The sequence below is a fragment of the Puma concolor genome, chromosome B1 (genome assembly GCF_028749965.1).
Source record: "Puma concolor isolate L17-30 chromosome B1, mPumCon1.1.hap2, whole genome shotgun sequence".
Lineage (NCBI taxonomy): Eukaryota > Metazoa > Chordata > Mammalia > Carnivora > Felidae > Puma > Puma concolor.
In genome coordinates, this window is record NC_141670.1 from 134,203,706 (window position 1) to 134,217,235 (window position 13,530).

General features: G+C 41.4%; 1 protein-coding gene across 4 annotated transcripts in view; it reads left to right on the top strand.

Annotated features, from left to right (window-relative positions):
- Nucleotides 1–13,530, top strand: part of ABCG2 (ATP binding cassette subfamily G member 2 (JR blood group)) — a 139,132-nt gene that overhangs the window by 53,871 nt on the left and 71,731 nt on the right. The window contains exon 1 of one of the 4 annotated variants that reach the window (XM_086704610.1): nt 11,859–11,921. The exons of 2 other annotated variants lie outside the window; for them this stretch is intronic. The gene's annotated coding sequence lies outside the window, so the exon portion shown is untranslated. Of the gene's footprint in view, nt 1–11,858; nt 11,922–12,194; nt 12,514–13,530 lie in introns of those variants that run through there. One more of the 4 variants, XM_086704609.1, reaches the window with a different exon arrangement.

The following is a 13,530-nucleotide window of genomic DNA, read 5'->3' on the forward strand; positions in this document are numbered from 1 at the left end:
CTTTCTCATCATTTCCATTAACAACACCATGAGGTTTTCAGCTTCTCAGGTGTGAGATCTTGAAGTCAGTTCCAGCTCTTTTGTCTTTTACCTTCAATGTTCCACCAGTTACCAGGTGCTATAAACTCCTCCTTTGCAATGTTTCTTTCACGCCCCTTTCCTCAAAAATTTTTCCACCATTGCTCTAGTTCAGTCTTTTTTTTTTTTTTTCATTTTCAGACTGATCTCTGCCTTCTCACACCCCATCATCCATTCTGTATGTGAACAGATTAATCTTTTGAAAACACTACTTTGACAATGTCATCCATCTACACTAAAATTTCATTAGTTTCTCACTCTCAAGATAAGTTTAAACTCCTTAGTTTGACTCTCAAGGCTTCCACAGTTTGGTTCCAGAAGATTCTGTCACATTTCTGTTAGTATGTTACCAAGAATACAGCCTTTGAGATGCTTCTTGGGGGATAGGTTCCATGAATAAATGCTGTTCAGTAATGATGAAGCCTACTTAATTCACTTGTTTTAACCTGGCATTTCCCCATCCTTCTTTTCCTCATAACACATATCCATAAAGTCTTTTGTTTAAACTTTTTCTTATTTAAAAATAAATACCCAACATGAGGCTTGAACTTATAACCCCGAGGTCAAGAATCACACGTTCCTTGGGGCACCTGGGTGGCTCAGTCGATTGAGTGTCTGACTTTGGCTTAGGTCATGATCTCATGTTTCATGAGTTCTAGCCCCCCATCAGGCTCTGTGCTGACAACTTGGAGCCTGGAGCCTGCTTCGGATTTTGTGTCTCCCACTCTCTCTGCCCCTCCCCACTCACACTCTCTCTCTCTCTCTCTCTCTCAAAAATAAACAAACATTAAGAAATATGTATATATATACACATATATATGTATATATGTGTATATATATACATATATATATACATATATATGTGTATATATATACATGTGTGTGTGTGTGTGTGTGTATATATATATATATATATATATATATATATAATATCACATGGTCCTCTGACTGAGCCAGCCAGGCACCCCCTGTTTAAGTAAACTTCTTAATTGACGTATAACATAGATCCAGAATAAGTACAGACCATCTAAGTAAACAGCTTAATGTATAAAGTGAACACACTTGTATATCTGCCACCCAGATCAAACACACACATATATATATGTATATGCATTTGTTCATTATCAACACTGCCAAGTCTCCATGCTCCACCCTAGTCATTGTCCCTTCCAAAGGTACTGTTTTGACTTTTATCATTATACATGAGTTTTATGTGGTTTTTGTTTGTTTCTATGGAGATATAATGGACATATAACAAACATATATTTGATCGGGGTTGCAGAAACACAGGTGTTTTCACTTTGTAAATATACATAAAGCTGTTTACTGAGATTTTCTGTACTTATTTTGGATGTATGTTATATTTCAGTTAAAAAGATTACTTAAAAGACTTTATGGATATGTGGAATTTAGTTTGTTGAACTCTCAACATTTAACCTTTTAGCCTATTTTGCAGGACAAATGTTATTATCCCACTTTCTGACTCTGGAGGTCAATTATCGGTACCTAATCATATTTTTTTTCCTTGCTGTGCTCATTTTTTAGGGCTTGGCTACCTCTGTGAACTTTATAACCAAATGAATTATTTCTTTTCTTTCTTTCTTTTTTTTTTTAAAGTTCATTTATTTTGAGAGAGAGGGAGAGAAAGAGAAAGCGTGTGAGAGAGAGTGGGGGTGGGAGGGGGAGAATGAGGGAGGGGCAGAGAGAGAGAGGGAAAGAGAGAATCCCAAGCAGGCTCCATGCTGTCAGCATAGAGCCTGAAGTGGGGCTTGAAACCACTAACCATGAGATCATGACCTGAGCCAAAAGCAAGAGTTGGTGGCTTAACCGACTGAGCCACCCAGGCGCCCCCAAATGAATTATTTCTTACTGGGTCTCTAGTCTGCTGTATGAAACAAATTACATGAACCAAGGTAGTATGGCTCCACATCTGGGCTCTTAACAACCCCTGGCCCCCACCGCTACTCACACATAGACACACACACACACACACACACACACACACACACACACACTGTCTTTTTCTGTATTAATGCCACCTTCTGTCTTCTCTATGATTTTAAGACTTTGACCACTGGTTTTTGGCATTTCCCTTCTCTCCAAGATGGTCACTACCTTGGCAAAGTCTGTTTATTTAGATGATCAACCCACCACCCTGGCTTTTGTGCTCTTTGATCTCAACTTCCCCAAGGGTAGGCACAATTTTAAAGATCCTCTTTTCCCCAAACCCCAAGATTCCAGTTCATTCACTGGTTATTTACCCAGATGTGAATCTAGGTACGGCTCTGAGGAATTTTGCAGTTATTTATTTATTTATTTATTTATTTATTTATTTATTTATAATTTTGCAGTTATAATTACAGTCCCAAATCAGTTGACCGTTAAATGGTGAGATTATCAAGATGGGCCTGATTTCATTACACCAGCCCTTTAAAAGGCAGAAGGGGAAGTCTGAGAGATTCAGTGTTTGAGAAGGACCTGCTTTGAAGATGCAGGGAATCACATAAGGAGGAATGTGGGCAGCCTGGAGGCGCTGGTTGACAGTCAGCAAGGAAACAGGGACTTCAGTCCTGCAAAAAATTGGGTTCTGCCAACAACGTGAACTTAGAAGCAGGTTATTCAGATAAGAGCCTTCCTTCAGGTAAGAGCCCAGCTGGCTGACACTTTGATTTGGCCCCATGATATACAGAGCAGAGCCGAGCCTAGCTGCCCTAGATTCCTGACCTCCAGAACTATAATAAATGAGTGTTGTTTTAAGATGTTAAACTGATAGAAAACCTCCCTTCCACCTCCATAATCCTATTGTCATGTCCAAACCATGCAACCTTGTCAAAACCTGGAATTCTAGTCTTAAATGCCAATTTCCTGTGCAGTGATCTCATCCTCCTGTTTCCACTCCTCAGCCTCCAAGTGATGCCTCCATGGGTTCCCTTTCTACCTGTCTTTTCCTGGCTTCCCCTTTCTTTCTTTCTCTCTTTCTTTCTTTCTTTCTTTCAATTTTTTTAAATTTATTTTTGAGAGAGAGAGAGAGAGAGAGAGAGAGAGACAGAGTGCCAGCAGAGAGAGACAGAGATACAGAATTCGAAGCAGGCTCCAGGTTTTGAGCTGTCAGCACAGAGCTTGACACAGGGCTCAGACTCACAGACTGCAAGCTCGTGGCCTGAGCCAAATTCGGGCGCTTAACCTACTGAGCCATCCAGGCATCCCCCTGGTTTCACTTTCTTCTGATGAATCACGTCACCCACTCAACTCCTTGCTCCATTTTCTATTGCTTTATCCACCTAGCAAAACCACATTCTAGAATTTATTCAACCTTCTAACTTCTCTATCTTTATTAATGGGAATTCATAAGCGAGAATTCTTTGTGAATGGGAAAGCCATGCCCACTTGTGGCTTTGATGCTGCTATATTTGTAGAATCCATTCTTAGGGGTCCTTAGTGTTGCTGTGCAGTCTCTCTCTAGGTCCCTTATTACTACTGGGAGGACAAATGTTCCCTCTACCGATTTAGGTCCAGTGGGGTGGGGAAGGAGCTGAAAGTTAACCGACAACAGATTAAAGGAGAAAAGACAGGGTTTATGGGGTTTATATACCAACTTAATAGGGGCACATGGTGGGGGGGGGCAGGAGAAAGGGCTTCCATGGGAGAACAAAGGACTTTTAGGAAAGACAAATGGGTTTTTAGGGAAACAAATGAAAGTATGACCATTTGTGATAATGTTTGTTCATGCAATTTCTTATCCATGTGGGAGTGCTTGGTCCTTTTCCTGGCAGTGAAGTTCCCTTGAGAGGGGCTTTATGGCTGTTTTACTTTCTGAAGATTTTGTCTTTGGTCAGATAAGGGAAGCTGCGAGAAGGCTTCTTTCAGCATCCACTGACTGCATCTCAAATATCTTCAGTTTAAAATCATCTTTAGACCAACTCCATGGGGCTGGGTGGGTCCCTACATTAGTATCCAATTTGTTTCCTTAGGCCCTTGTGGTAGGCAGAATAGTGGCCTCCCAAAGATGTCATGTCCTTTTTTTTTTTTTTTTTTGGGACAGAGAGAGACAGAGCATGAACGGGGGAGGGGCAGAGAGAGAAGGAGACACAGAATTGGAAACAGGCTCCAGGCTCTGAGCCATCAGCCCAGAGCCTGACGCGGGGCTCGAACTCACGGACCGCGAGATCGTGACCTGGCTGAAGTCGGACGCTTAACCGACTGCGCCACCCAGGAGCCCCAAAGATGTCATGTCCTAATACCCAGAATGTGGGTGTGTTAGGTTACCTGCCAAAGGAGAATTAGGGTTGCCTATGAAATTAAGGTTGCTAATCAGATGACTTTAAAATAGAAAGATTATCATGGCTTACCCCAAGTGTCTAATGCAATCACAAGGGTCCTTCAAAGTGGAAGCGGGAGGCAGAAGATAAGAGAGAAAGAGATATGATAACAGAAGCAGGGGCAGAGTGATGCTCTGTTGTTGGCTTGGAAGCTACAGGAATGGGACCATAGGCCAAGGAATGCAGGTGGCCTTTGGAAGCTGGAAAAGTTCCAGAAAGGAGTGCAGACCTGCTGACATCTTTGATTTTAGCCCAGTCAGGCCCATTTGGACTTCTGACCTATGGAAATGTAGGATAATAAATTTTTGTTGTCTTAAGCCATTAAGTCTGTGGTATTTTGTTATGGCAGCCATAGGAAACGAATATAGCTCTATTCCAGGGCTTATCATTTTCTCAAATCCCTGGTCTCCTCACACTGTACCTTCAGCAGATCCTCCAGCTTAGGAGAGAAAGTACATTTCTTTCCATTTTCTTTCTTTTCCCTAATGAAAATATTTATCTGCATGAATCTGCATGACTCATCCTGACTCCCTTTCCTTCCACCACAATTTAAAAAAAAAGTTTCCTTTTCTTTTTTTAATGTATTTTTATTTTTATTTATTTTTATTTTTTAATGAAATTTATTGTCAAATTGGTTTCCATACAACACCCAGTGCTCATCCCAAAAAATGCCCTCTTCAATACTCATGACCCACCCTCCCCTCCCTCCCACCCCCCATCAACCCTCACTTGGTTCTCAGTTTTTAAGAGTCTCTTAGGCTTTGGCTCTCTCCCACTCTAACCTCTTTTTTCCTTTTCTTTTGTAATGTGAATTCCTCTAGATTTCATTTCCATTCCCTTCTTAAGGGACCTGATTATACCAGTTAACCACCTTTTCTTCTTTATGACTTGTCATCTTGGCATGCACACACATTCCAGCCTGTCCAATCAAGTAAGAAATATTCTTTGAACCCAAGATGGCCTTAAGGGATACTCCTTTCTCTCACCTTCTTGTTATAGTGAAAACTTTGGGAGGAGTTATCTGTACTCTGTTTCCATTCCTTCACTTACTCATGGGTGTTCAAGTCATTACAGACTGACCTTCCTGTCACGGACCTCACGGGGGAGCATGGTGTACATAGCTGCTTGCACTGTTTTTTACTTGCTTTATCTTGGAAGTAGTGAAAATGAATATACCTTGGACACATTACAGATGTTATATACATAACCCAAATGCCCCATGTCCATAAAATAAGTCCTGTATGAAACCTGGACTCGATAGGGGAAAATTGACTCTGAGAAGCTCACTCCTTGGAGTGAGCATTAAGGAATATACTGAGCCCTCACTAGCTCCTTGCACTTGGTGGCCAGGCTGGAAATTAGACTGAGAGCTCAGGACAGCTGGGAAAGGCGAAGAAGGCATTAAAAATCCTGTGAGAAGGATGAGCAGAGCTTCTCATAGTAGACGTCTATATGGGAGCTTTGATAGTAGGGTGACTGATTCATGGAATTACAGGCCCAGAAAGTTTGATCCTTTAATGAGAATACTGTTGTTGATTTTGCTTTGGTTTGCCATTCTGTATAATAAGCCATACCCTTAATCAACATTAAACAAATTTATATCCTTTGCCTGTGTCTGTTGCTGACATTCCATTAAGCACTGATACCCTTGTGAAAACCATACAGGCAAGTCCCTCACTGGTGTGATTATTGAAAAGGAGTATTACCACCTGCCCGCCACAAAAAAAGAAAAACTTCCAGTTATTTTTGGAGTTTTCAAAAAGCAAGGGGCACTCAGGAGTGGGTCAGTCTGTTAAGCATCTGACTTTGGCTCAGGTCATGATCTCGTGGTTCGTGAGTTTGAACCCCACATCAGGCTCCGTGCTGACAGCTCAGAGCCTGGAGCCTGCTTCAGCTTCTACATCTCCCTCTCTGCCTCTCCCTCGCTGACACTCTGTCTCTGTCTCTCTCTCAAAAAGTAAATGTTAAAAAAAAAAAAAAAAAAAGTGAGGCTCAAGTGATTTCATGAATGAGTTTGTTTGCTCCCTTCACCTGAGGTCACCTTCCTTATCTATCTGTTCGTGTCCATGCATACTGCCTACAAAAACATAAGGTGACACCCCACCCCTGCCAGTGCCCACTTAGATCTTCAATGTGTGTTTAATGGGTGTGGACTCCAGATGGCCCCAAAGCTTTCAATTAGGATTGTAAAGAAATCTTAATTTTGATAATTCTGTGGTTTGATTATAAGGCTCATAAAATATGACAAACAGTGACTTCAACTAGCTTGGAGAGAGTTCAGGAGATCAATGTTCCTCAGAGATCCAGTGTCCTTCTGTTTACTTGCTCTTCAGCCTAAGAAATCAATAGAGAGAAATGGGCAAAGGTCTTACATAGAATATTCATGAATAAACCACAAATGATCATTAAACATTAAAAAAATTTACTCTCACTAAGTCAAAGAAATGTACATTAAAACACTGACATTTGTCATGTATCAAATTTTAAAAGATTGAAATTATTATTCCATCCAGTATTTGTGAGAGCTTAGAGGAACAAACAACCTTTTAAATTTTGGGAGACTGTGAATTTGGCACAAATAATTTTGTGGGAAATCTGGCTATATACATTAGAAAAATTTTTTTGCATTAAAAATTTTAAAACAAGCAACACCTTTTGCCTGAGCAAGGCGCCTTCTGGAATTTATCTGGATGTGTGCGATGAAATAGCTACAAGAATGTTTTGTGACTAATAGGAAGATTAGTTAATTATGGTATATAACAAACAAATGAATACCATGCAGCTATTAATTGTAAAGTTGTAGAAAGATATTGAATGACAGGGAACCATGTTTGCAGTTTACAATGTAGCAGGTTACAAAATAATAATAGTTACCATTCTATTGAGTGCTAACCAGTGATAATAATTCTGTTCAGGGCTTTACACACATTATCTCATTTACTCTTTCTAACTACCCTAAGAGATTGTTTCCACTGATTACCAATAACCACCTGAAGATCAAGTAATTAGTACAAGCAGAAATCTCCAGGGTTTGGGTGAACCAGGATACAGATGCAGGCTATCTGACTTCTGGGATGATGACTTTCATCTCTGTACCTATTGTATATAAGCTCATTTTGTTTTTTAAGAAAATGTGTATGCATAGAAAAAGACTAAAAGCAGATGGTATGGGCTTGCTGGGTTAAAGTAATTTTTTTTTTATGTTTCTTTTTGAGAGATTGAGTGTGCCAGTGGAGAGGCAGAGAGAGGGGGACAGAAGATCTGAAGTGGGCTCTGTGCTGAGCCACCCAGGCGCCCCTCCAAGTCATTTTTTTTCATCTTGTTTGATATTACAACAAGAGAGAAAAATAAGTTTAGTTATATGGTAAAAAGAAAAAGTGCCAGAATGAGAATGCATTCAGTGGGAATTCCAATATCAGGCTCTCTAAATACTGGGCAGTTACTCTTCTCTGGTAATATAAAAAAGGAAGGTTATGAGGTGGAGGGCAGAGAGCAGCAGTCTTAGAAGCTATGAGTTCCCCATTTACCCTAACTTTTGACCCTGTGCAAACTAGTCTCCTTTTCACCAGGTGACTCACCTGGAAATGAGGAAGGTCATCTTTAGGTTCCTCCCTCCCTATATTTTGTGACCTAAAGTACCCAAACAGCAAAACAGAAGACAGGGCATTTGAAAATGATTAGTGCAGGGGCACCTGGGTGGTTCAGTTGGTTAAGCCAATGACTCTTGGTTTTATGCTCAGGGCATGATCAGGATTCATGGGTTTGAGCTGGATTGTTCAGCCGGGTTTGAGCCCCACGTTGGGCTGTCTGCTCTCAGCACAGAGACCTCTTCAGATCCGCTGTTTCCCTCTCTTTCTACCCCTCCCCTGCTCGTGCTTGCATACACATGTGCATGTTTTCTCTCAAAAATAAATATTAAAAAAAATGACTAGCCCAAAAATAAAATGCTAACTTATAAGCTAAAATGACTCATTTCTTAACAATGCAATACATTTATTAAATGTTGGCTTTAGTCTGAATTTATCAAATTGATGGCAATGATCAGCTTTAGAGAAATCAGCAAATTGCTATGCTTCTCTCCCTCCACAATTTCCACCTAGAAAAGGAAGAGGCACAAATCACTTCTGGAGAATAGTATAGAAAAGGTAAGCTTCCTGCTCTTACTTCCTTCTGAGTGCAAAAGAGATAGCCCTTAAAGCTTGGTTTTTAGGTGGATCTTTAGAGTGTATTAGAGTGAGATTAGGAATTAATGTAACGTTAACTAGCACATACACTGACATATCAATATGAAAAAATCAAACTATTCTAAAAATTAGACTAAAAACAGGCAGAAAGTTTTAATTCTTTTAGTGTTTTTTTTTTTTAGCTCTATTTTGGGTGAGGTTATGACTCTAAGTATTGTCATTGTCTTTATACATACGTTTTAGTGACTAAAACACTGACATTTCATTGATTTATTTTACTTTTAAACAAAATTATTTTTCCCAATATAAAGGTTGCATATCTGCATGAAACAAATATAGAAAATTACACTTAAATAGAAGGAAAAAAAGAACAGTGATGTCATAACCCAGAAAAATAACACTTTCTTGTATTGCTAGCTATTTTCTAGGTATAAGTTTTTGGTTTGTTTTTATGTAATTGCAGAATGCTATATTCAACTTATTATTCTTTTTTTATGTGCTTTTTAAATCAGATTCATGTGTATTTTTTCCATTTTTATAATTCCCCTCTTGGAATTGCCTTCAGAGTTTGCTGGCAACTTTTAAAATCTTTACTGATACCAGTAAAGCTTTATTCTTCAGAGGGCGTTTTTAAATTTTGCAGTTATCAAGAGCCAGCTTTGAAAAATTTTACTCAGCCTTGGCTTAAAGTGACAAATATATTTGTATATGGGTCTTTAAGCATCTTTAAACGGTCTCAAAATTAATCCAAAAAAAAAAAAAACAATTTCACCCAAATGTTTGAGCACATCATGGATATATACTTTAAAATCCTTTAAAAGTATACAGTATGGTATTTTTAATATTCTAAAAAATTATGTATAATCAATTCCTCCCTCCCTCTCTTTCTCTCTCTCTTTCCTTCTGAAAGAAAGAGAGCAAGCTGGGGAGGAGCAGCGGGAGAGGGAGAGAGAATCTTAAACAGCTCCACCCACAGAGCCCCACCACTGAGAGATCATGACCTGAACTGATATTAAGAGTCCTGGCTCCAACACTGTGTTACACAACAGCGGTGAGAGTGGACATCCCTGTCGTGTTCCTGATCTCAGGCGGAAAGCTCTCAGTTTTTCCCCACTGAGGAGGATATTAGCTGTGGGCTTTTCATAAATGGCTTTTATGATCTTTAAGTATGTTCCTTCTATCCCGACTTTCTCGAGGGTTTTTATTAAGAAAGGATGCTGAATTTTGTCAAATGCTTTTTCTGCATCGATTGCCAGGACCATATGGTTCTTATCTTTTCTTTTATTAATGTGATGTATCACATTGATTGATTTGCAAATATTGAACCAACCCTGCAGCCCAGGAATGAATCCCACTTGATCATGGTGAATAATTCTTTTTATGTGCTGTTGAATTCGATTTGCTAGTATCTTGTTGAGAATTTTTGCATCCATATTCATCAGGGATATTGGCCTGTAGTTCTCTTCTTGCTGGGTCTCTCTCTGGTTTGGGAATCAAAGTAATACTGGCTTCATAGAATGAGTCTGGAAGTTTTCTTTCCCTTTCTATTTTTTGAAACAGCTTGAGAATAGGTATTATCTCTGCTTTAAATGTCTGGTAGAATTCCCCAGGGAAGCCATCTGGTCCTGGACTCATTTGTTGGGAGATTTTTGATAACTGATTCAATTTCTTCACTGGTTATGGGTCTGTTCAAATTTTCTATTTCTTCCTGTTTGAGTTTTGGAAGTGTGTGGGTGCTTAGGAGTTCGTCCATTTCTTCCAGGTTGTCCAGAGCCTAAATGTTCATCAATTGATGAATGGATAAAGAAGTTGTGGTTTATATATACAATGGAATACTACTTGGCAATGAGAAAGAATGAAATCTGGCCATTTGTAGTAACGTGGATGGAACTGGAGAGTGTTATGCTAAGTGAAATAAGTCCTACAGAGAAAGACAGATACCATGTTTTCACTCCTATATGGATCCTGAGAAACTTAACAGAAGACCATGGGGGAGGGAAAGGGGGGGAAAAAAAGAGAGGGAGGGAGGCAAACCATAAGAGACTCTTAAAAACTGAGAATAAACAGGGTTGATGGGGGATGGGAGGGAGGGCAAAGTGGGTGATGGGCATTGAGGAGGGCACCTGTTGGGATGAGCACTAGGTGTTGTATGGAAAACAATCTGACAATAAATTTCATATTTAAAAAAAAAAAAAAAAAAAGAAGAGTCCTGGCTCAACTGGCTGAGCCACCCAGGCGCCCCAAATCGATTGCTTATATAGGCTTCCTGGCTAAAACTTGTCTTTTTAAAAATAGAATCCACACCCAACACAGGGCCTGAACTCACAACCTTAAGATCAAGGGTCGCACACTCCACCAACAGAGCCAGCCAGGTGCCCCATAGCTAAAGATTTCTAGCAACGGGTGAAGAATTAGCAGTAATTCCTAGTGTTGCTTTAAATAACGATTTTTGTTTCTAAATACAAACCAGAAAACAGATGAAAGTACTAATTTCCAAGGGGAGATGCAGTAGGCAAATTTTGGGATAATCTTATACACTCATAAAGCCTGGTAACCAAACTTTTTCTCGAATATGCACACTTTCCGGCTTTTCCACACGAACACTGCTGCAGAGAAGTATTTATTACAGGAGTGTGAAGAATACAATTGAACTGTTCATAGTAATATTTTTATTCAAAAATCTGCTCCTCTCCCCCTTAGATTCAGTTCCTGAACTTACTCTCCTGGGGCGCAGGCACCTAATTTCTCATAAACTCTTTCAATAGCGACCTACTTGCTCTCTGGGTGAGCAACGGGTGTGAGAGAAAAAAACCACGGTGTTAGCGTCCCCTGGTGCTTAGGGGCGCGGGACAGACAGTGACCCAATCCAGAGAAGGTATTGATCAGCTTGGGTAGCGTCCTGTGATCACCAGGGCTAACTGCCACTGTCCCTTTGGTACAAGCCCTGGGGAGTTTGGGGTTCAACTCTGCGCTCTCCAGGAGTGTCATCTCCGTGACCCGGCCCCGCGGGAGGGTGGAGGTCCGATCCAATGTCGGGCTCAGAGCACACGGAACCCGTTCGCGCCCTCCGCTCGGGCGCCGGGCGGTTAAGACAGCCAGGCAGGCGGCGCCTCTCCTGCTGTCCGCCTGCGGGCACCTACCCCGAGGGAGCCACCGCCCAGCGCTCTCCCCGCCTGCAGCCCGAAGGTAGCGAGGTGGGGCCCGCGCGCGCGCTGCCTGTGCTCGCCTCTTTGCAACCCTTACCCCCCGCCCGACCCTGGCCACCCCGACCCGCTGCCAGCCGCCCCTGACCTGCACCGTGCCCGGGAGCCGGCGCCTCTCCAGGCCAGCAGCGGCGCATGTGAGTGCGCGGCCCACCGCCAGCGCGTCGACACCATCGGTGGGCTGCCTGCGGCCCGAGAGCGCGGAATGTAGTCCCGCGGTGAGGAGGACGGAGACGGGGAGGGGGAGGAGGAGAGGGAGGGGGAGGGGGAGGAGGAGAGGGAGGGGGAGGGGGAGGAGGAGAGGGAGGGGGAGGGGGAGGAGGAGAGGGAGGGGGAGGGGGAGGAGGAGAGGGAGGGGGAGGGGGAGGAGGAGAGGGAGGGGGAGGGAGCCGCGCGCTCCAGCTGAGTCCTGAGTCCTCCGTCGTTACACAACGAGTCGAGAGCACGCAGGAGGGAAGTGGGAGTCCTGGACCATCCCGCAGAGTTTCGGAGTCACAGGAAGGAAGCAACCTGGAAAGGAGCCGGGGAGATTTTGGAAAAGCTCTTCAGGATTTAGAAAGCGCAGGACAGATGCTTGATGCCATTGTTAGGAGCTGCTTCCCTAGGGTGTGCTGGAAGGTCTGGCTCACTCAGCTCGGCGTTTATATAAATGATTGTTAGTGCTCCTCCTCTGAGCACACGGACCCTGAGACCGAAGCCCTCGGTTCAGCTGAACCACTATTAACCCGAGTGAGTAAATGGCGAAAGCTACTGGGGATGTTGTGTGGCTTGAGTGGTCCGTGGGTATTGCATGTATATTTGGTTGAAAATAGAAAACTGTTCAGTTGAGATAACTAGGTTTGAGTTAGTTCCTCCCACTTTCGTTTGAAAAACGAGTGTGAAATACCAATTGAGAATTCACATCGGTTTTTCAGAAATCCATGTCTTGGTGCAAACGGATTTTGTGTCTGGTGGTGTGTGTTAAGAGCCGCTGGGTGAAACTCTTGTCTTTCTCCAAATGTACGAAACAAGAGTTGATATAAGATGGATAAAAACTTACTGAACATGGAAGTTACTACAAGGTGGGAGAGAAATTTGTTGATATTAGTATTTTTAGAGGGATTAACCAATATATTTTATGTATTTTTCTTATCTTCAGGGCATAAATTTTTGTCCCTAACTTTAACTTTGGTTGGCTGGCTTGTTAAAGAGCTATTGAGTTCCCTTTTGTAATTTTCTTTCTGTGGATAGTTGATTTTTAATGATTAACTTCAAAAAATTAACCAGCTTATTACAATACTTATTAGAAATAGTACTGAAGAAGTTAAGAACAATACAGAAAAATTCAAGACCAAAATGTAGATATAGCAGTTAAAAACAAGAACTGTAATGTTGCCTAGTTTTATTTTCTTGCCTAATAGTAAAAATACAAAAGCTCGTTCCACTTTTAGAAAAAAATAGATTTATAGTAACAAATATGTATTGGTTATCTTTGTTCCAAACCCTGAGTATTCAGCAAGATTAGGAAACACATTCTTTTGTATTAAGATGCTATTGAAATACACTTAGAGCCAAAATCTGTCTCTGCATTTATTTTTATTAAGCTTCCATGAAGCATTTGAAGTGAGCATAAGTATTACAAGTGGAAAATAACATACAATCAAGAGTAAAGGGAAGCAGGTTAAAATGGACTTGGACAGATGCTATGCAAATTAAAATTGCCTCCTGGGAGCCACAATAAAAAGGGATGAATAGTCACACAATTCA